This window comes from Dicentrarchus labrax, unplaced genomic scaffold (genome assembly GCF_905237075.1).
Source record: "Dicentrarchus labrax unplaced genomic scaffold, dlabrax2021, whole genome shotgun sequence".
Classification (NCBI taxonomy): Eukaryota; Metazoa; Chordata; class Actinopteri; family Moronidae; genus Dicentrarchus; species Dicentrarchus labrax.
The window spans coordinates 21,673,615-21,698,560 of record NW_026136723.1 but is presented as its reverse complement, the minus strand read 5'-3'; the positions used below and the strand labels follow the sequence as shown (position 1 = coordinate 21,698,560).

Sequence of the window (24,946 nt, the reverse complement as noted above, 5' to 3'; positions counted from 1 at the left end):
CTGCAAAGTGATCAAAAGAGAAAAAGAAAATCTGATAAGCAATATATTGATCTGTGAAAGATGCCAACAGAAAAGCACCAACCACTAACTTCTGAAATATAGCAATGATAGCAATCAAATCTAATAAATTGCCTGCCAGTGTGGCGACACACACACACTTCTTTTGATATATGATATTTAACATCTGTCACACATAATATAAACCAGGATTTTTGTGGCTTTTCCTTTCTGATGTTTAGTCATAATGGCTCAGATTATGTGCAGTAATAAATCTTCTGAGTACCCCCCCCCGTGCAGAAATGTTGGCACCACGACAGATAGCTACTGTATGTTGGAAAATATATCCATCACTGAGCTCATAAGTAAATATGCCCTAATCTCTGTTCTCTATTGATTTGTGTTGTAGACAAGAGGCCCTGAACTCGTGCCAAAGTAAGAAATTTTAAGCGCGATACTCCCACTGGCTGCTGCCATGCGTCACCCGGGTGAGCACCACCACTTCATGCTCCTATTTCACACTCGCGCTATGAAAAAGAAGCCACATGGAAACCTCTGCATCAATGCTCGCCTTCATCCGCTAAGTGGAACAGCAACGGACGGAGTGGTGTAACGGCCTCATGGTTAAGAACTGCACAGTGAAACAGTAAACAGATGGGGAAACAAACAGGCTCTTATGGGAGACTTTCCTCTCACTCCTCATCTCATCACCCCGCTACACCTCCTCCTCCTCCCTTCTCCTGCTCTCTCCTCTCCTTCCTCCTCCGCCCTCCCTCACTTTCTGCTTGTTTATTTGCAGGAGGAACATCAGTGTAAAATATGCCTGCCATTAATCTTCTCGCTTGCTGAGTCATTTATTTAACTCTCCATGAGTGACAAGACGCAGGCCTCTCTTGCTCTCTGGATGGGAAAATTGGGATTTCATTGCTGATGTTGGCGTCATTTAACACTGCTACACTCAGCCCCGGACATCAAGATCTGAATGGATGTCCTTGTGTGAGTGTGTATTCAATATGAATGTTTCGAAACACACATACGTACACAAACACTGGCATCAGTTTACTGAAAGGCAGTCTTGTTTGGCGTTTGCAACGGTTCGGCTCTGATACTCCACCTGTTGATAGAGCTTTGCCATCATATACGTGTGTGTGGGCATGTGATGGATCTGTGTGCATCTGCAGCAATATAAATCTCCAGTGTTGGAGCGCTGATGTACATTTGAAATCAATCTCCAAGCGAAAATATCAGTCACGGCGGTTAAAGAGATTTGCACGACGTATTTCTGAGGGATTTAGGGTCCAAATCTTGTTCTGAGCTTGGGATTTAGGTAAACACATTCATTTAGCTATGCTATGAGTTAATGAATTTGTAGATTGCATCTGTAACGATGTGCAACTCCTCTGTGTATTCATGTGTTTGAGCAAAGGGAGTAAATACATGTGGAACTCAGAGTGTGCGCTGCACTCAAAAGTAAATATGTTTACTTCTACTGGAGTAAATACATTGTTTTTGGGCATGTTTGTGGGAGAATACATTCATATTTTCTCTGGTTATGTGTGTGTGCAAGTGGTGTGTGCGTGACTGTATGTATAGTATCTAATGCAAGACAGTGGGACCCCATGTATGCTGCAAATGTAGTGAGGCTGATCTGGTTAGTCTGACCCACTTCTCTCTCTGTTCCTGCTGTTTGTGTGTGTGTTTGTGCATATGCATCTGTGTGTGTGTTTGACAATGCATAACTGGGAGTCAGCTTGTGCATGAAGTCGTGTGTGTGTGTGTGTGTGTCTGTGCACGATTTGGTCTGTCTGCGATCCAGCAGTCTAGTAGGCAAGTCTGCTGGCTGCTGTTCTTTAATGAGGGACTGTACTTACATGCAGGGAAGAAGTAAATCATTTAAGAGCACTTTGTTTCCAACAACAAACGACCTGGCATGCTGCGTCTCTTCTTCACCCTCCCCTCTCTCCTTCTTTTCTTCTTGTATGTCCTTTGTGTCAGCATCTTTCATTTCAGTATGGCTGTGTGTTTCTTGCTGTCCTCTGCCATTTATATTTTTGTGAACTTTTTTTTACATTAGACCAGACGATTAATTGAATAATCGACAAGGTATTCGCCAAATAATCTGCAAGGGGAGTAATCGTCGAGAGTTTTACAATCATAGATATTAAAGGTATAGCTACCTCTGCATAATCTACAAATTCAGAAATGGTTGACACATAATTTGCTTTTAAATACCTTTTTTGCTTATCATGCAGCCACGAAAAAACTGAGCATTCGCATGAGCGAGTAACTGAGTCAGTGTGTCTGTGATTGGGGGGTTGGCTGGTAAGTAAACCCAGCTAGATAACAATGACTCACTGTGTATTCATGTATATGTGATTGCATGCATGTCATTTCATATTGTGTGTGGCAAGGAATGTACTCCACTAGACGCCCTGCATGTTAATGTGGGAAAGCATGCATACAGTATGTGTACTGTAATGTACACGCATGGACCTGCACTTACACTATAATAAAACAGGGCTTTGAATGAATTCTGTATGCACTGGATGGCAGTTTGCACATGATTCTTATCTGATAGCCCTCATTGTGAATGTGTTCAGATCTGCTGTGTGTATTACATTAGATCAGATTACAAAATAGAGATACAGTTAGTATACTGTAGATTGCTGTGTCAAAGTGCATATGTTAATGAAAACAGTGGATTTATGGTGTAAGCATAGAGCTAAGAATGCAATATACTGTATATTGTGCAACTAACAATTTTTTTCACTATTGATTCATCCATATATTCTTTTTAATTATAAAATGACAGAAAATTGTGAAAATGCAATGTCTAAAACTGATGATATGAACAAATGATATTGAAATTCTTACATTTAATGCTGCTTTGAATCAACACTGTAATACTAACAATGGATTATGTGTGTGCAAAGGGGGTCGTTCTCAGTGATAAACCTATAAGGAACTTTTGATTTCACAATGCTCACTCTCATCAGCACTGTTTCCAGACACAGCAGGTAGCTATTTTCAAGCTCTAAAACCCCCAACTGTACACTACCTGCCCAGCACCAAACAGCAGATAGACAAAGTTAGGGGACTCATTAAGTGGCCTATATTTCTGTCGGGAGTTGGTGGAGACCAAAAACTGACCTAAAAGTGAGAGTGAATATTGGACTTACACTTCATCAGGAGCTGACTCAAACATGACCATGTGAATACTAATGTTGCTCTGTGTGTGCTGGAGGTGTAAATAAGCAACTGTTTGCAAACAAGTTTGCCATATCAAATATGTTGCTGTGTTTACAGCTTGTTTCTGCTGCTTCGTTAATGCAGGTTTAAGAAGCTGGAACCAGCATATATTTGGCACATTCTTTGCTAAGAACATAGTTGATAATCAATCAGTTATTCAATTAATCGACTAATTGTTTGAGCACTAATGAGGTGTGGGTGTGTGTACAGTCTGCACAAACATGGTGTGTACTTAATGTTTTTGACGCTACGTGTCTGAATAAATTTTCATCTCATTTGTATGCACTTTGATTGCACATTGAGTGTTTGTGTTTTTTGATGAAAGATTCTGATTGTGTATACACTTGCTCTCTCTCTCTCTCTCTCTCTCTCTCTCTCTCTCTCTCTCTCTCTCTGTGTGTGTGTGTGTGTTTGTGTCTATGCACACATTGCTTCCTCCTACCTTTTTCTAATCCCCTGGTCCCCTGGGAGGACAGATAAATATTAAATATTAAACATCCAATATGGAGCCAATCTACATAGAAGGATAAGAGAAGTTGATTGTGTAGTCAGGAGACACACACACACACACACACACACACACACACACACACACACACACACACACAAGATTTAGGCTTGATGTCTTCATATTGCTATCCTTTTTCGTATTTTTGTCTCAGATAGCCACAGTCTCGTAGAGAGACAGAAATAGAGACACAGGCCACAGAGTCTCTCTCATACTCACCGATGTGTCACACACACATACACACACACACACACACACACACCTACACACACCTCAGCGGGCTCTCTCTCTTCATGTCAAGGCATTGGGCTCAGTGTGACACCACTATCATCAAAGCTGTGTTTACTAAGATGGCACCATTCTGAGTCGCCGACTGCGTGTGTGTGTTTATGTGTGTGTGTGTGTGTGCGTGTGTGTGTGCGTTTGTGTGTGTGTGTGTGTGTGTGTGTGCGTTTGGTGTTGTCTGATAAATAAATAAACAAATCTGCTTCTCCTCAACCCTATCATCTCCCTATCCCTTTCTCTCACTCATATACCTTCGCTTCACTCTCTCTCCGACTTGATTCTCCCTCACATTTCCTCTCCCCCTCCATTTTGTCCGTATGTGTGAGTTTTATTTATTTCAGCAATAAACAAAACTTTTCCACGCTTAGCCTTTCCCCCCCGTTTCCTTTCTGCCTCACCCCCTCATGCGCACTCATACCCCACGTGCACTAAACACTGACTATTTAATGAATATTGACTGAGTGAAAGCGGAGAGGCGAGGGATGGAGGGAAGCAGGAGGGAGGAGGGAGGGTGGATGCTCCTTGATTGACAGCAGCTTCTGGTCAGTTGATCTCCACTCTGCTTCCTGTAAAGGTCAGGTGTCAGAAGAGTGTGTGTGTGCCTCGGTATCTGTGTCTATGCATGTTTGTCCCTGTGCGTGAACACAAGTGTGTGGTAGACCAAGGTTATGGATTAGCCGCCACAGTGCTAACAGAACACTGTCAATACTTTTCATTCTCATGTACACCTCATCGAGCACAACAAGACCTGAGTGACAGAAGTGACTGTCTTGGTAATGTCAACACGCACACACACACACACACACACACACACACACACACACACACACACACACACACACACACACACACACACACATCTATACACAATTATGGCCAAAGCAATAAGCTTCAACCACATCACTGCCACTGTACAATCGCAGTGTATCGTTTACTGGACCGTAATACTGTTTCGTTTTCCACCTTTTAAAATGCACAAATTAAGAATAACACAAACAAAATAAGAGGCTGACATTTTGTGGTGGCTGAACCCACAACATTATTTTTACTTGTTGCTGGTTTTTTCTCTCAATTGCCAAAAACAAATCAGGTGGGAAGAAAGAAATCTCTGATTCGAACACTGTGCATATCGCATCACAAAAACAGCCCCTTTTTTTCTGCTGGAAAAATATAGCCTGTCTCCACTCATCCCTGTCCTCCTCTGCTGCTGAGACACATCCATGCCTTCATCGCTTCCTGACTCGACTACATAGTATATATATTCTCCTACAGCCTTAAAAAATCTATAGCATATCCGGAACTCTGCTGCTCTCCTTCTTCGCTGTCCCACCTTTTTAAAAATGCAACTTGATGTTTCATATTATGGGATGCTCAGCTCAACTATTCTGCACTTGTATTGTGGTTTTTTTTATATACCTAAAGCACTTTTTAGTTAGTAACATTGGCTTTTTTCATTTTTACATTACTAGTAGTCTATTTGGCTGGTGCTATTATCCAGAGCAACTTACAATGAGTTAGTAAGATTATGCTGTATATCTACTGTATGCAACATTATGTCCATAATATGGCCTAATGTTTCTTCTTTGCTACAAAATAAAATACCTGTAATGTATACGAACTGCCCATATGACTGCAGCTGCCTGTGTTGGGATGTGTTACACAGAGAGAGTTGAATGTAGAACAAAGAGATAATTTGGGAGCAGAAGAGGATGAGAGGGTGAAAGATGGAGGGAGGAACAGGACAGAAAAAGGGATAACAGAGACACTAGAGGGAGAGAAATATATGTGTACCCAGCTGCTGTAGCCTCTGGGACTGAGGAGGAAGGGAGGGGTGGAGGAGAGAAAGACACAAAACTACAGCTCATGTCTGCAGGCAGTGGGTCAGGCGCTGGGCTACAACCCACACTCAACATGCCATCACACTGAGGCAGGAGCAGAGGGGTCAAACTGAAACATACAATCGCTGTATTACATTGTAAGAAAAGCACGAGTGAAAAATGTGAACACAAAATTGTAAAGATTAGAGGGTATGGGAAGGGCAAGGAGAAAAAGAGAAGTAGAAAAGGGAGACAGAGTGAAAGGCAGGGGGCTAAATAGACAGTTCAGGTTTCAGTGTGCAGAGGAATGAGGTCTTCTAGTATCCACTTACATTAAACATAGAGAGACAGGAACCGAAAGAGCGAGGGAGAGATGAGTGCTTGCGCTCATCCTTATGGGGAAGGGGGGGGGATATCTCTGCGATGTCTCATAGGAGCAACAGTGGCCATAATCTTCACTTTTTCTCATCCTCATCATCCCTTCATCTTTACTCTCATTTCACTAATCTCCAGGAAAAAACAGGTCTGGTGTTTGCATGTGGTTGTGTGTGTGTGAGCGAGAAGCCAACAAGAGAAAGAGAAGGTGGGTCCAGATGTTAAATCCTTTCCTGCAGCTGTTGCACGTACATGCAAGGAACTGTCACACACACACACACACACACACACACACACACACACACACAGTTACCTCCCAGCCTCATTCACTGTTTGAATAGCAGATGGACAGATAAGCCATCTCAATCACTCTCTTTCGCTCCGTTTCCTCATCTTTCAGCATCTTGATGGTAACATAGTGTAACAAAAACTTAAAAAATCCTAACATCTAAGGGAGGGAGAAAACGGATTGAAAGTAAACTTAGAAGAGCTGCAGTGGTGTTCGCAGGAGACAGTGGGAAATTCTGAAATATTCAACAGTTACACACATTTTGAATTGAATTCCAGTGCTAAACTGGTAAATGGAGTTTATATTTAGAAAGAAACAAGCAGCTATTCTGCTTACAGTTCCAGGAAAGACTTGAAAGAAGTCAGAAGAAGAAAACACAAGTGACTACAGTAAGACTTTTGAGATTTATTGTCTGCAGTGGAACTGAAATGGTATAACTCTGAACACTATCCACCCCACCACGACCTCCTTGGTGCTCTGCCAGCTCTTTACACATTAACAGATATGGGAATCTAACTGTCAGTCTAAATGTCAGTCTTGTGCGTTGCTGTGGAGTTTGGGTGTGTCTCACTCTTCGGGTGGTTATAAAGAATTCACTACTGTTTTTGAAATGTGTTTCCTGTGTTATTTATTCACTATGATTCTCAGTGATGGAATGTAAATATTACTCAAGTAAGATTTACACGATGAGTAAATTCAGTCACTAATGATTCTGCAGTAAATAAGAACATCCATCAATGAAACTTACAAAGTCTGAAAGTTAATTAGGGTTGAGTCTTAAACATTACTTTACACTGTAATGCGTAAAGTAACTCAAATTTTATGTAACACTAAAATCAGTGAATGTTGATTAATAGTAATTACTACTTACTTAAGTGACACTAACATGGTTTTGTAAGTTACCGAAAGATTCCTGATTAAGTACTTTTTACTATGTTTTTTGTTTTCACAGTACAAACAACGATTACAAAATTAAGTCAGTGTCACTTAAATTACTAAAGCTTCTTGTTAATTAAGGTTCTCAATGTACAAAAGTGAGTTTGTTACACTTAACATTGTTTTTGATGTAATCAGTTTCAACAATGTTTTGAGCTAAATTAACTTATCTGGTTTTACAGTGTAGGTGAACCAAATGTCAACACAGATATACTGTATCTATTACAACTCCGGATTGTGGTTATGACGGGTTGATTAGAGGTTGAAAGGCCCTTAACATGTATTATCTCAATCAACTTGCTGAGAGTAAAGGGACTGTGTTTTTCTGTGTGCTCCGAGTTTACCATTGCTTGTATACTCATGCATATTTAATATTGTGGAGAAAACTGTTTTTACAGGCCTTAAGGTGCAACCACCGACCACATAGTATAACTGCAACATCCCTGTTTTGAGACCTTTGTTACATGTTATTCCCAAACTTTCTCTCCCCTAATTTCCTCTCAGCTCTCTACTGTCTACTCTATTATAGAGGCATAAAATGCCACCCATAAATAATTTATTTTAAAAAAAGCAACTATTCATATCACAAATGTTTCTTCATTTTCAAACAGCCCTGCTTATCTGCAGTGCATTGCAATACATTTATATTTGAAGCTAAAAGGAGACTTTCTAAGGCGGATAAACGGACGCAGTCCAAAATCCAATTTTTTGTCCAGGGACCGAAACTTACTGGCATTACTGTGTAGATTTTGAGATTAGACCAGGATACCAGAATCCTGGTCCAAAAAAATCTTAACCCCCTTCCACCCTCTGTCCTTCGCGCTTACAGTCATGCCCTGACCCAAACACACACCCACACACACCTCAACTCCACGGGAGTGTTTCAGATATTAGTCATCCACCCGGGGTTCAGACATGGGGGATAACTTCTGCCAGCCTTCTCAGACGCTCGCAGAGGAAAAAAAAGACAAGGCAGTTAATTCTGATGCCTCCAGTGTAGTCGGCCTGGCCATATCAAAAGCCACCATTCCTCTGTGTCTCTTTGCTATCTAGCAGCAGACTCGCTAATGGATTTTCTGCCACGCAGCTTTGTCTTCCTCAGTTACCAAGAGTCATTACTGTTGAGGGCTCGAGTGCTGGGCTAAAAAGAAGTGATTTTTGTTTCATTCTTTGCATTTGGATGCAATTGCTTTCCCCATGTGACAGTGTATTGAGTGACTGTTCCCTCAAGGAGTGACAGTTAAACTCTTCAATTATAATAATTAATCTGTATGTACTTTCCCATAATCACCTGCTTTATAATATGACATCCTGACTTTTTTATAATGTGCCCTAATAATCCACCAATGAAAAAAAATAGGCAAGCAGACACGATTATGTTAATGCTGCAACCTGTGTGAACTATAGTGTCAATCAGTTAACTGTCTTTTACACTGAAATTAGCTCACGTTTTCACCTTTGAAATGAAAACTAATTTGCACCCTTCACAGCATACACAGCACCAAAATCACCTGACGCACAACTGCGACCAGAGTTTAGGCTATTCTCTTGCCAAAATAACACTTAACAACCAGGTCTTCATGCTTATCAATACCAAAGTAGTTCTGTTTTAACAAGAACCTCATATCACTTTACTTTGTTATATCACAAAATATTATTATCAATATTAAACAAAAGTTTATCTCTTGCTTTGTTTTTAGGGGTCCAAAAAGATTGGAAACCAAATGTGTGTCTTCATCATACATGCAGATTTTTGTGTCTGTAGTATTTGAGGCTTCAAGCGGCTGCATTCCTGCCAACCTCCAGTTATTATCCCTGCTGACATTATAGAGGTCCTGAACTCTGCTAGACAAACCACATATCCAGTCCAACCCTTTTATATCCTATCTGTTGTTGGTTCTGGACTCAGTGCTCTGCTGCACACACGCTCACCGTGTACACAAATACACTGACCACAAGGCACCCTGTCATTACATACAATCCTTCCTCTGCTGAGTGTGTTCCTGTGTGTGTGCGCTGGCTTCTTTTAATACCACTCTCCATGCATACTTACTCTCCTCTTTGCCTCTTTGTCTTTATCCGTTTCCTTCCCTCATCTCTCGTTAATTACACAGAGATGGGAGGACTAAGCTCTCTAATCTGAAAGGATACGACCCCACCACCAGCTGATCCCTTAACACTGTTACTTATACCTCAATGCAACACTAGACACACGTATACAGAGCGTGTAAATATAAAAAAAATAAAAGGATTTGTATCCTTAATTATGTTCATTTCATTACACAAAATGGGGGGGGGAGTGAAGGTGCCATAACAAGATTCAGACTGTGTGTTTCTTAACTTTAAAGGCCTGTAAATGTGTCTGAATTCAAGGCTACCATAAATGTTTCCGCCAGGAGAACTATTTGTGCCATTTTTCCTTTAAAGAGGACAATCTGCTGGAATTTCAGAGACTTAAAAGGATATTTTTTGTGTGTCCTGCATCCATTTAATAACAAAATTGTGGTTTTATGCAGATTAAAGCTACATTAAATACCGTATTTTAAGTAGTTCCAGCGAGGCTTATCAAAGTGCTTTTCTCTAAATCTATTTAATGTAGCTTTATTTGTACATTAAACAACATTTTTTATGTTTGGCTGAAAACGATTAAATAAAAAGCAGCAAAAAAAAGTGCAGGTTTTTAGCAAAAAAGCTTCTAAAAAATGAGTACAAAAAGATTGCAGATTACATTTTCAGTATTTAGGATTTACCACTACAAACCCATGTGAGCAGACACTCACTCATGCAGCATTTCCTTGGCAACTAACACACTGGTCAGCTACATGTATTGGCCAGAGAAAGGGTGTGACAGACTTCATCATGTGGGGTTGTTAGTTATATATAGAAATGGGAGCACAGCTGTCTGTCCATTAGGCTAAAAGCACAGCAGCACAGGAACAGGGCCATGGAGTCAGTGGCCCACTCTCCTCCGTATGACAAGACGGAGACGAGGAGGAGAAAGATGGGAAAAGGATCTTGACATCTGCAGCTGAGAGAACTGAGGGAGGACAGAGAAAAGATGCAAGCGAAGGACAGCGGTTTGATTTGAAGGAGTGTATCTGTGGAACACGTAAAGATTAGACTGACCGTACAGGATTAAAGGAAAAGGGGAGAAAAAGAGGGAAAAATCTAACTTGTATTTTGGCAAGTTGTTTGCCAAGACAATAGCCTTAACTGACTCAGCATGATATCACCGCAAAAAACAATGCCTCAGAGCCCAGATCCTTAAAGCCCCAAAAGCCACACTTTCACTGCATGTCAACAGATTCTTTGTCTTTTTTTTAAATAATTGCACATTTATCCGATAAGCATATAGTTTTAAAGGAATAGACAATTTTGGAAATATTTGCATTCTTTCCTAGAGTTAGAAGACAGAATTAATACCACTGTTTGAACAGTAAATGCAAAGCCACAGCCATCAGCCGGTTAGCTTAGCTTAGCACTATATCATGGATGAAACAAACAAGATACAGCATGTCATTTAATAGGCTTTAGAGGTGTTGATATGTGGATTTTGGTACCTACATAGCCAGGCTAGCTGTTTCCAGTATTTGTGCAAAGCTAAGCTAACAGGCTACTGGCTGTAGCTTTTTAATGGACATATGTGAGTGGTAAAAAAACCCAAAATAAGTTGTTGCTCACTTATTTTTGCCGTTGTATGAGTCACTTGAGAATGCTGGGCACGAAGCAATCTTGTTTTATAGATTTGAACGTCAGTATCATAAATCGCTGCACTACAGTAAAAAAAAAAAGACTCTGTATTCTACAAAATGTTCAGGTTGAAATGGACTCATCACACTGCCAAATGATTTGTTTCAAGAAAATATGACTATTAGATAGTAGACAAAAGGACTTGATAAGACTTTTTACAGTGTGAAGAAAGTGCACACTCCGTGTGTTTGATGGGGAATCTCGATAGAGCAAGAGGTAAATAAGGACACACAGTATCAAAGAGAAAAAGCAAAGGTACATAGAGACTGAAAAGAAACACAGCATGCAGTCTTTGCAAGAGAAGAAAGAAAGAACTAGAGAAAGCTCACTGTCTGTCTGCCCACCTCCCCCGGCGTGCAGTAGGTGTCTGCTGCAAGTCTAGCGTGACTGATCTGAAATCAGGTTTTCTGCCTATAAATATAGAGCTCAGCAAGGCGAGGACTCTTCCACTTCTCCTGTATTTCACACCGCGCAAGTGCGTAGGCCACAACCCTGCTTTCATTTTCCGTTACGGCTGGATACTTTATCCAATATTCCCATCGCAGAGTGAGGACGGATGACGGAGGTTCCCAGAAAACACTGAAAATGAGAGTCTTTCATTACGGTGCTTCATAAGTAATGATGTTGGGAGAGATGGATACAGGAGGGAGGGAATGAAAGATAGGCGTAAGCTGAAAGCAGCAGAAGCAAGCACGCGTCAAGATGGTCTTTTGGGTGAGACGAGAGAGGAATTATTTATGGTGAATTTACACATCAATGACAGTTCTTCCCCCCTCGTGATTTCTTTGCTGCATGCTGAAAACATAATGCGTTGGGAACTTGCACGGATGGTCGCAAACAGCGCATTTGTGAGCCTGAACATGTAAATGTACGAGCGAAAGCAAGACAAGCAAGAGTTTGTTCATGTGTCATTGTCTGCCTTTAATTGTTTAACCACAGGAAAGTGCCAACAAATGTTTTGCTTATATCCTGCCTGACTGAGAATTGCCAGATTTGGGTCTTCGTGATGAGACAAGCCAACTGGCAGCTCACCGGGTAGTCTATTAACAACAGAACACATACACACACACACACACACACACACACACACACACAGGCAGACAAATCCCATCAGCTGCACCACTGTCACTGCTGGATCACCTTTGGGCCAAACAGACAACAATAGACATCAGTGACAATAGGGCTGCTTTTGAGAACACGGTGTCAGACACACTGTCATTAAAGCTATTTTAGCTCTGAACAAACACTGCCGCATATAGACAAGCAGCTGTACTAATAGCAGTGGTTGAAACGCCCATACACAGGTGGGGCTACAATAGGTATGGCTGTCATGTGCTGGCTCCTTTTGAAGTCAGACGAGAGAAAAAGTGAGAGGGAAAGTTTGCAGAGACTATAGGGATTATTGGTATGTGTGTGTGTATGTGTGTTTGGCAATCAGTCATATATATATATATATATATATATAAAAGCCCACCTTTCATGGCCTCATAAAGCCCTAAATAGCTCTACTGTTAACATAAAGGCCACAGCACTGTATGTTCTTGCCCTAGAGTATAGATGTAATGTTAAAACAACCAACTGAACCACAAAAGTTTCCAGGCTCACCACTAGTCCTTCTTATTTTCTACCTTAATGAACATTATGTCACAAGAGATTAACTGCCATCCTGCAGAACCGGAGAATGAATCTCATTTTGGGACTTCAAACGGCACTGACCTTAGGTTTTATGATGAAACATAAAACAGTGGACGGCTGCTTGTTTTATGGAGCCATCTCTAAATAGAGCCGCTATTCATAAAGTCTGCCCATTTATCATAAACCTTCACGGTCAAATAAGTGGGATTGACTCTTCCAAGTGGCTTGACTGAACTTATGATTGAATATCTATCACTGGTAGGTGTCCTGTAAAAGAAGTTTTTGTTTTTCACAGAAGACTATGTGTGCTGTTTGGGAACTTTCCTCCTGCAAACTCAGGAGTGTGATATGATTATTTCAATTAATTGCAGTTACGCTGTAAAAAAAACTAATTTTAAAGCTGCTGTTTATCCTAACAGTGGATTCAATTACTATGTGCAATGTGAAATGGGTTGCTCTCAGTGAACCTGCAGAGAATTATCATCGAACTCCAGTTTGCCACAGCTCTATGGAGCCTTAGAGCATATTTCAGCTCACTGTTTTGGTTTTATGGCCTGCAACTTTACTGTTTTGGTTCACTCTTTATAATCAGTGTTGTTTCCTGACACAGCTGGCAGCTGTTTTAAAGGGCCAGTGTGTAACATTTCTATTGGCAGAAATGGAACATAATATCCATAGGTATGTTTTCACCACATGAAACTAAGAATTGTCTCTCGCCTTCCATGGAGGCTGCCATGTACAACTACCATGTTTGTACAGTAGCCAAGAACGGACAAACCAAACACCGGCTCTAGATAGGGCTGTTGGAGTTTTTCATAGGTTTTGCGGCCAGTGTAGTTTCTCTTTCATGCATGGAAGGGGAGGGTTAAGTGAGGCAGTTGCAACCTGCAACCGCTAGATGCCACTAAATCCTAAACACTGGTCCTTTAAGCAAAAAAGCTCTAATAAACCCACTATATGCTAACTGCACAGCACCAAATGAACATAGTAGAGCAGCTAAAGAGCCAAATATTTTTCTCAAGAAAGCTCACAGAGCTAAAAGGAGAGTGAAAATCGGGCTTACGTTCATCGGGTAGCCAGAAACACTGGATGTGTAAATAAGCTAACACCATATAAACTTTACAAGGTGATAATATGCCAGCATCATGTTCAAAGCCTGTTGCGTTTGCCAAAAGCATCAATCACTCTCCTATATGTACGATCATTAAGGATGCTACAGCCAGAAGCTGGTTAGCTTAGCTTAGCAATGAAGGTGCTATATTTCTCATTAAGGGGAAAAATGTGGAACATTTATTTGTACACATACAGTATTTATATTTATTTATATTTAGCCAGGATGGAGACCTTACTACACGTCTCTTTCATATTCATTCCCTGTGATCGTCTTCTTGCAAAACACCAAAATGAAACATATGCACTGTAATTGTATGATATTAACCCAGATTGTTGTTGTGGTGGTGGTGGGGGGTTTGTAATGCATTGTTGAGTGGGACTACTAAAGATCGTTGAGGAAAATGCTCAGCTGAGACTCCCCGCTGTGAACATAATCTGTCTCAGTGATATTTCATCTTCTATTAATAGTCACACGGTTTAGAGGGTTTTGCATATTTTCAGAGAGCTGCACCGAAAACCATCAAAAAACTCTGAGTCATGATCAAGCCTGGCTTAACACCGATCTGTTGATGTGGACTGTTATTGTTAAGCATTCGGTCTGACTAATGCGTGAAGTTTGGATATAAAAGGAAAGAACAACACAATCTGTAATTAGTCCAGAATGGTGAAACCCCCCCCAGCTAAACAGGATATTACAGCAACACAAGAAACATATTTCTGTTGAAATAAAGCACAAATCTGACCGTTTCCTGCCTGACACTTTTCACCTGTGGAAGATATATACACTAGATAACACACAACCCTTATTTCAGAGAGGGTTTAGAGGATATTGGAGCTTGCAGTGACCCTTTCACCTGTGAAGGAGATTGAATGGACAAAAGACAGTCTGAGGCGGGTTCACTGTAGACGTGCGCAGACAAGTGGAGCAGAGAGGAAGAGAAGGCCGACAACAGGGAAACAGACAGCATGGGATGGGCAGAGAACAGATGTGTTCCTTTGTAAGGGTCATAAACATAAGTCATTCAGCTTTGAAGATGGCTGAAGGGCACGGAGAATTGTAAAGGAAAGTGTGCAGAGAGGAGGTATAGGGAAAAATCACAGCACAGCAACAGGAGGACGGCAAAATGCAAAAGACAAATAAAGCGCCGTGTGATAGAGGAAGCAAGAGAACAAGGTAGAAGTGGAAGAATTAAGAGAGCAGGGAGGGTGGAAGAAAGAGCAGTACCGGAGACTAAATGGTCCCTTTTCAGCAGCAAATGTGCTCGCGGTGAAATCCATCACTTGAGGTATACGGCTGGCAGCTCATCTACACTGCAGCCTTTGTTTTATGGCGTTGACACCGCCACCGCCGCTGTGTTTTCATCAGTCAGGGCCCTGACACCACCCTGGGGAGTCGCACATGAACAGGCATACGTGTGGGTGGGGAGATCTGCATATTGGTGTGTGTGTGTGTGTGTGTGTGTGTGTGAGTTCACATTTGTTTGTCTCTACCTGTAGGTTCCAGTGTTGTGACTGATTTTACAGATTAGCGAGCTAGACGGTACAGCTGAGGAAAAAAAATGAGTCACTGCAGCGTTGTCGGCCCCTGATTAAATCCTTAAAATACTCAAGTAATCTACATAAGAACCTCGGTGCGAGGAAACCGTGGACTTTTTTTTTCTCTTCTCTTCTGTGGAGGATTATATTTTTCTTTGTGGCGCAAGCCTTGCAGCTTCTAGCAGTTTGTATTTCAAACACTAATTCTTCATGCTCTAAGGACAGCAGCAATATTTCCCAAAGAAACTCCCATGGGTGTTTATTGAGGCCACAAATACAAGTGGTAGGACTATGTTCAGCAGTTATAAAACCGCAGAGTTACAGTTTAGGAAAAAAATACCCTCCTATTGTGTACATGCATGTTAAGTCCGAATGTGGGCACTTTTAATTCTTGGTAACAACAGTGGTGACTACTTTTCTGTCGCCAGAAAATATATACATGTATAATTTTTTTAACATACTTGATGCATCTTCATCTTTTGGTTACAAGACTTAAAACTACGTATATTGGTCCAGAAACTCTTCAACAATCGGGCTGAAGCAAAAACATAATAGAATATAGATCTAAAAATGCCCAACTCAACAACTGTAAGCTGCTGTATGTACTCTGAATCCATAGAAATAAACAAATCAAAGGTATTTGTGGTATTTACTGTATTTGGCCCGGGGTGAAATCCCTTTTACCTACTTTCACCTTCCCACTGTTTTCAAAGGCACCTTGTTGTGTGAAAGCCACCGATCAAAGTGCCATTATTATGTGCCGTAGACTCCATCTTTCCATCATATATACTATCAGTCACTTTCCTACTTCCATTAGCCAGATCGTCTATGTCCCTTTGTTGCCACAGCGTTCCATCCTAAATCTCGAAACCTGTGTTCTCATCCAATGCCTTCCTGCTTTCTCCCTCTGGAATAATTTCCCTAATTCTGACAGCCTGTAAGCCTGTTCATGGACCACTGATTCCAGTAAAGTAAAGCCTTTAATTCAACCTGCTCTGCCTGAGTTTCTGCATTTAGATCTTCTTACCTTTTGCCATGTACCTGCACTGTCACGACTATTCACCGGCTCTTTCGTAACCTTTACCTCTGACCACGTTCAGTTTATCTGATACGCCTGCAATGTTAAGCAGCAAAATGAGCAAAAATAAATGATTCAAGAGCACGTGTGCATGAACACGGCTCCATGCGTGTGTTTTTCGGACCCAGACAGGAGGTAAGGAGGTAATCACAGTGGTCTTCAGGGGATGAAGGAGCCCATGGCCTTGAAGGAGTGGCTCAGTGTGAGGTTGAGAGTTTACTGACCAGCAGGCTTTACTGTGATTGCTACAGTGCAATGTATGTGTTTAGGATATGCGTGTGTGGTTCAGACAGTGCGGACGCCATTCCAACAAAGCATGTTGTTTTGTGTTTGCATGCAGTTGTCAATCTAAGAGCTGATTTTTTCTCCCTACTACAGTATCATTTTTAGAGACAAGAAAAAAACAACAACAAGTGAATCACAAGAAATAAAGCAAACAGTAAATCTATTTCATGTAGAATTACATTTTTTCTGCTTTCTTATCTTGGTATGTGTTTCGTGGCCCTCTAATTTATCTTTTGACCCCTTGTTGTGGTTGGGACCCCGGGTTGGTGTGTGTGTGTGTGTGTGTGTGTGTGTGTGTGTGTGTGTGTGTGTGTACATATACATCTGAACATGGATATATGGAGTCTGTGTGACTGTGTATGTGACAACTGCGTAAACACAGATTGCTCAGATAAATAGCAGACACAAGAGGTCATGTCAATAGAGCCAGTTGCATTTTATGTGTGTGTATGTTTGTGTGTGTGTGTGCTGGAGGGCAACAGTGATAGGTATGTCCATGTGTCTACCAGCATTCATGCTCACTCAGACAGTTTTACTGCTTCCAGGCACAAACACTATCGACTTACTGACTCTTACGGAGTCACCAGCTTATCTGGATCACAACAAAACTCACACAAGCTCAAAACAGCGTGACCATACAATACACACACACACACACACACACACAAAAAAACAAGATAAAGTAAACCACGATGCATATGACCTCAATTGAAGTGGACACAGTCCGACTCTGTGACCTCACTTGTTTTGCAGTGATCCAACCATCACTAGCTTCTCCACACACGCACGCGCGCGCACGCATACGCACACGCACACGCACACACACGCACACACACACACACACACACACACACACACACACACTTCTCTGGGAGGCATTTATGGAATGTCGAGCATTTGCTTGCAGTCTGCATTTCTGTAGAATTCCTAACAAATCTACTCTGTGAATGTGTATGTGAGTTGAGTGTATTGTCTTCCATGTGCTTGTGCAATTTGTGTGTGTGACCTTAGTCATGATCATCTCTTCATCACCCAGTTGTGATTAATAGCTGAGACTTTTCTGTTTATAAAGGTTGTATCTAACTATGTATATTTTTGGGGGGATGTTATCGGAAACTCTTCCACTGAGAGATTCTAATAATGACTGCAAATATTTTAAAGCATTAGTGGGACATTTTGGGAATGTGCTACATATTGCTTTCTGAGCCAGGAGGTGTTAGCGTAGCTTAAAAGGGGGAAACAGCTAGCCTGGCTCTGTACAAAGCAAGCTGCAGTTTTTAGAGGGTTGAAAAGACAAATAAAACAAAAAACACATAACTAAAACCTCAATATCGAATTTTTACACTTTAGTATTTGTATTAAACAAACAAGATATAGTGCATTATTTAGCTTTGGTGGTGTTGGTAGGTGGATTTTGGGAATGTTATACAGAGCCACACTGGCTTATTTTTTCGGTCTTTATCTTAAGCTAAGCAAACTCCTGGCTCCAGTTTTCTATTTAATGAACAGACATGAGAGTGGTAACAATTTTATCATCCAACTTTTGGCAAGAAAACAAATAAGTGAACAGTATTTCCCAAAACGCCAAACTATTCCTTTAATGTCAAATGTTCTTTTTTGATCCAAAGCTGTTTTTGTTTTCAAAAGAAATGTGTCATCCACAGGATGGTGATTAAAGATACAATACCTCCCAAGGGAAGATTTGACCTCGACTGACTTATAGTAATAACCAAGAGATACATACAAACGCTGACAATGCCTCTCAAGCGGAAATTGCTTTACTTTAATGGGTCAAAAGCCAAAAAGGTTGGGAACCATTGCCTAAAGCTATACCCTTTCTGCCTCCACCCACCCCAAATCATTTTCATACAGTCCCTAATCTGTCCACTCTGATAATACATGGAATCTTTTGATATGTACGCTATTTCCAGTCACATTACTTTCAAGTTAGGGTCACCTTCTGCCACCTGACTGAACTTTTGCTCCAGGGTCCAGCTTCAGCCTTCTGCGTGTGTCTGTCCCTTCATAGAAAACAAAATATCTCCTAAATAGAGCTAAAACGGAACTATCTGTGATCAAATTTCCTCAAGAAACACTGTCAGCATCACTGGTCCATGGGAAGCAGCAAAGGTTAGCAAATGTTAACCAGCTCCCTGGTGCGACACAGTCACTCTGCCTTTGAAGTTTTGTCCGAGCATGTTGTCTCCTGGAGGACGGCAAAAGGTCAGTTCCTTGGACATACGCTGAGCCTAGTGCTAACACAACCATATGCTCCTATTTCCACCTCTGAGATTAGGAACCACACAGGTCCCTACTATTACACTTATTACCTCCAGAAATTACTTTTGTAGTACACTGTGTCATGTACAAAAAATTAATAGAGCTGTTGGTTTACTTTTTCATAAAAGTTGAGTTCAGTTGGATAGGTTTTAAAGTTTCATTTCAATATTTTATTAAACAAATACAGCTCCTAATAGAAAATGATTGACAGCAAAAATAAATGAAAATAAATGTTTTTACGACTAGCTTGAGGAACACATTTACAGCCTGCATTTGCTGTATTTTAGAGATACTGATGTATGATCAGTCAGTTGTTTTCAGCGTAGTATTTTGGAAATTAACCCTTTTCTGCTTTTTAAGTCTGTATATATTTCTGTATCATCACCCTGAAGTGTTATGAGGCTCACCCCTGACATGGATAAGCGGAGTGTAGCTGTAATTTTCAATAGCGGTCAAACACGAGTGGTGTTTTTGTTGGGGAAGAAGTATTTTCTCATATCACAGTGTAACAAGGCCATCATTTTCACCAGCACTCAAAGCCTCTCTTCATACAAATAATCAGCACTCCTGCCACTGCAGGCTCAGACAGGGTCAGCCAGTCCTCGAAAAATATTCAGGAATTCACATTTAGTCAACAACAACCAACTCTCTCTTCTCGTCTGGTTACCTCTAACAAACAATTTTTCTTCTGTGGATTCAGAACTATTTAAGGTTTAAGCTCACAACATGTTTTGCATGTGATCCCTTAAACAAAGATTTTCAGGTTGACCTTCAACTTTGGAGCACCTTTCTAAACTGCTACATCATTGACTGTTAAAGAATAAACTACCCATATTAATACAGTAATATACTGTAATATATAAAAAAAAAAATAGGGCACTCACAGGGGTCACTTTTCTGCATTGAGGATTTTTACTTTTGATACTTAAAACTTTTTTTTTTTTTTTGGCCACTTGGGCACAGCGGAGACATGACCACAACACTGGCATATCATTACCTTTTTAAGGTGTTATGATTATTTACAATTCCAGCAGTTACGGAGCAACATTATCATTCATTTAGAGACAGGTTTCTGGCCACCTGATGAATGTAAGTGCAACATTCACTCTCTTTTAGATCGGTTTAATGCCTAAAGCTGAGAGGAGCTGCACATTTAAGTGATAATACACTGTTGTTACATAAATATTGATTATAGCCGCTTCTCTGATAATTATGTAATTTTTACTCAAGTAGCAATTTCAAGGCAGGACTTGAGTGTAATAGAGAATTTTCTAGAGTGATATCTAAGAATCGGAACTCCTCCATCTCCCCTGGTGATCAATACACGCACATAAAACAAGCGCAATCGTATGACCAGTGGTTTTGAAAGCGGCTAAACAAGTGCGGACACTTCAAGAGTATACACACTCTCTCTCACACACACAAATCATGCACACAGTCTCAAGCTTCCTTATTGGCCGTGCCATCCACAGCTTGTGCAGCTCTGAGTGCAATGAGATGAGGAGACAGTGGGTGCAGTGTGGAGGGACTGGCCTCGCTCCAGAGACTCTCCAGAACATTCCATTGAGATACCGCTGGCTGGCAGGCTGGATGGTTGCTGGTAAACAAGCCAAACAACAAACAACAACACCGGCTCTACATAATTCCTACAGAGAGAGGGAGAGAGAGAAAAAAAACAACCATTCTGAAGGGGGATTAACCCCTGTCATATTATTCCTGTGATCTCTGACAATTCTGCCTCAATTTGTAAAGACAAAAAAGGCTTGATTATGTTATCAGTGGAGAGCTGCTCCGCTGATTCTATTACAGTATTTGGGATAATTTTACAGGGATAAGTGCTCATTTTACGGACCCCGACCATAAGCGTTGTAATGAATGTTATGCTTGTTTTAATGTTATAACTCCTCTATTTTAGGGTGCATTTTCACTTTAGCGACAAGATACTTGGAAATGCAGAACTTGTCATCCAGCTGTATTCCTGTCAAAAAAAAAAAAGGCTGTTAAATGTAGACACTCACAGAATAAATTATCAGTGTTTTTCCAAAAGCGCCAGCTGTCCACCAGACAGCATCACATTTCTTTCCAGTCTGCTTCTTCTTTAATAGTACGTTTTTGTTAAAGGCAAGAAATTCCTGCAAATCTGTTTGATTACTTGATGATATAGCAGCAGGGGTTAAATGAGGATTTGTTATGTGGGGGGCTCTGAGTTAGCAGGGTTCCCAGCAGTCTGCAACAGTGGCAGCAGTGACAGCTTTTGTGACAAATGAAGGTTCGCACAGCGTTAAGAAGACGTAAGGAGCATAAATGTATACACAATTAATTTACTTTAAAAATAACTTGCTGCGTGTAAGTAATGGCTTGTTATTGCGGTGTTGTCAGCAGATTTCCTCAAGATCTCGACAGATTAGACTAATCAGTAAACCAGACAACCCTAAGAGACAAAAGACTTACCTATTCATTTCTAGTTTAGCTGACCTCTGCACAATTGACAGCATCTGACTGACTGGAGCTCCACAGCAACTGCTGCTAGTCCACACACATCAATCATGTCATTATGTGCTGAAACAGCACAGAGTGGGTGAAGAGTGCCAGCAGTCATTTCAACCTGGAAAAATAATGTGGCCTAATAGCTGTACACTTCAGTAACAAGCATGTAGGTAACACTTTGGTCTCCATGACAGTAACATCGGTTTTATGTTGACTGTAAATATACTGGGACCACACAGGGTTATTTTAGAGGTGTTTTTTAGGTGAGATTTATGTATTTTTATTAAAGTTTTATTGAAATACATATTTCAATGTGGCTCAGAGGCAGAGCGGGTCGTCCACCAATAGGAAGGTTGTTGGTTCGATCCCCGGCTCTTCCTGCCACTCGTCGAAGCGTCCTTGAGCAAGATACTGAACCCCAAATTGCTCCTGTGAATGTGTATGAATGCATTCGTTTCTGTCCGATGGGCTTTGCCATCACTGTGTCAATGTGTGTGAAAGGGTGAATGTGGCACGTAGTGTAAAAGTGCGTTTTCCAAAAACCTGCCAACCTTATCTAAAGCTATGAAGCGAGCCACACAACATACTGTTAAGAAAGGTTCTGTTCAAAGGTTGTATTTAGTTGTATGTTGTTATTAACGTTGCTTTTGATTCTAAATGTTATTGCCTTTGGACAGAGTTAGGCTAACTGTTTCCACTGCTGAAGCTAAGCTATACCATCAGGGTGCCAAGTGTAGCTCCATAACCCATGACATAAAAGCGGTATCGATAAGTATGCGTGCAGCTATGACTGTGTCTTAATGTGTTATTTTCCAGACATCGGCATACAGCCGGCATGTCGAGCTGTAACGCTGCTTCACAGCTGCTGCAGTCTCCTTCTGAAAACACAAAAAAGGTTGAACATCGACTGAAGGTTACAGGAACTTTTATCGATTCACCACCTCATGAACACAGGAGTGCAGTGCATGTGAATGCGCAGGTGTCTGTATGCACGTGTCTCGTCAATGTGTGTTTATCTATCTGTCAGTGTGTCATTTTTGTGTGTCTTTTAAAGCTTGTGTATATTTTACTGTACAAGTTGTGCGTGCAAGTGCATGGAAATGAGTGTGTCTTTCTCTATGTCTTTGCTCTTATAAATGAATGCAGATGTGAGTATTTGTATTCTAATGTGCGTCTATTTGCGGCGTAGCCATGTGTTTGTCTGCCTCTGTGTGTCTTTCTATGTATCTGTCTGTATTTCCTTTAGCGGGTCTATGAGTGTGTGTGTGTCTTCTCAGGTCGAGCAAGCTGCGGTGGTGTGTTGCAGACTCGGGGTTTGCTGTGCATTGTGAACTCAAAATGGACATGTGATTAATGAGTAAATACACCAGTGACAACAGGAGGCCCTACAGAATGATTGAACCCCACTGAGTTCGCTGTTGTTAATATACAGCCTGTGCATGTCTCAGTAATACTGAGGATATAATCCCAGTCAGTGTGATCCCTCTATCGACAGACCTCCCACTTGCGCTACAACAAACGCGCACACACTCACAGATACACACACTCGCCACAATTAACACATTAACACGGCGTTCTCGTTATTGCTGTCTCGCCTCAAACATCTGCCGCTTTCTGGTGCCTGACAGTTCAGCTGCGACCCTAGGATCACATTCAGTGCAGTTGACATACGCAGTCAGGTATTAAAGGGTAATTCCAGTTTAATATAACTTGGATCATATTTTCAAAGGTTTGAGCATCGGGTCTATTGGACTCACAAAGTGAATCGCTGAGGTTTGGAAATGTGGCACCATGACTAAAAAGAAGTGTGATGGAGTAAGTAACATGAGCACAGACCCCCAGGTTAGACGAACGTCCATCAAGGTTCATAAACAGACTTCCTGGATCAACTTTGACCTACCATGCCTTCAGTAGTACATGTGCAATGAGGAACTGCTGCTAGCATTTGTGTACTCCAAATAAAAGGTTTAGATAATCTGTGTTAACTGACTCTCTGACTTGTGTGTCTTTCCTCGTCTGACTTTATTTTAGTTCCTGATTAATGTCTGCTTTGCAGTGCATTCATGCAAGGTTTACTTATATAGCTATTTCCAGCGGTTATGACTATATCCCAAGGCCTTCCTCAGCAAATGGAACTTGCACAGTCATGTGATAGTTGGAGGTCTTATATGGGGCTGAGATCATAACCCTTTTAGGTGCACCTGAGAAAGTTCCATTTGCAGAAGAAGGTGGTGTTATATGGTTGAATGCTCCAGTAACAGCCAAGTAAAGTAGAGTTTATACTATACCAAATTGGCTGTCTGACACAGATTAGTTCACAGGTTTATTCACAAGCCCACAAAAACAAACTAAACCAAATGTCCAATTTATATTTTCCGACTGTCTACATGCAGCCCACAATTTATGACAGACCTTTGTGGACATGACAAAATGACATTACACAGACTTTTGCACTATGCATATATGGAAAATATGAATATTCCAGGCTGACGACAGCACGTGCATATCCAGGTCCGTTTGGAGTATATTCAGCCCTTAAGTGAACCTTGTGTTCATACTTTTAAATACACTGTTACCATAAGCAACGCTACTTAAATAAGTGTTAGGGTTGTAGTGGTAGAAAGTACATTTATTCAAGTACGCTACTTCAGTACAATTTTAAGGTACTTTTGCTTCACTTGAGTTTTTCAGCTACTTTATACTTGTTCTCCACTACATTTCAGTTGGAAATATTGCACTTTGTACTACATCTATCTTACACTTGGAGTTACTAGTTACAACAAATTAAGATTATACTTTTGAAACATTGCATTGTGGGACTTTTGCTTGTGGCAGGGTATTTTTAACAGAGAAGTATTAACTTATGAGTTTTTCTTACACCACTGTAGGGTTGTAATTCCTTTAAAAGCAAGGCACACACATCTGGTAAACCCAAGAAAAAGCGGCACACACACACAGTGATAACAGCTTTCATCGGGGATTCTCTGCAACTTCCCTTTGAGATTCACATCAGCATCCCACAAAAATAACAACCCCACCAATTCTCTCTCCCTTTCTCTCTTAACCCGGATGATCACACACTCGTCACAGCTCTCTCGCTCCTTTTTCTGCTGAATCCTCCGCCTCCCACCTTCTGCGGCAATACCAGGCCAATATTTCAGTCTCCTTTTAAATATTTCACATTCATTTTAAATAATTCGCTCTCATTTTTAGCACCGGCAAAAGCCACAATGCGCAGCCGGGCCCACACACACGCACTACACAAACACACACAAAATGAGGCGTAAAGTTAATTAGACATGGAGCTGAGAGAGAGCCTCTTCCTG

General features: G+C 41.0%; 1 protein-coding gene across 3 annotated transcripts in view; it reads right to left on the bottom strand.

Annotated features, from left to right (window-relative positions):
• The window catches only part of ext1c (exostoses (multiple) 1c), a 75,908-nt gene that overhangs the window by 14,504 nt on the left and 36,458 nt on the right, over positions 1-24,946 (bottom strand). The gene's annotated exons all lie outside the window — the stretch shown is intronic.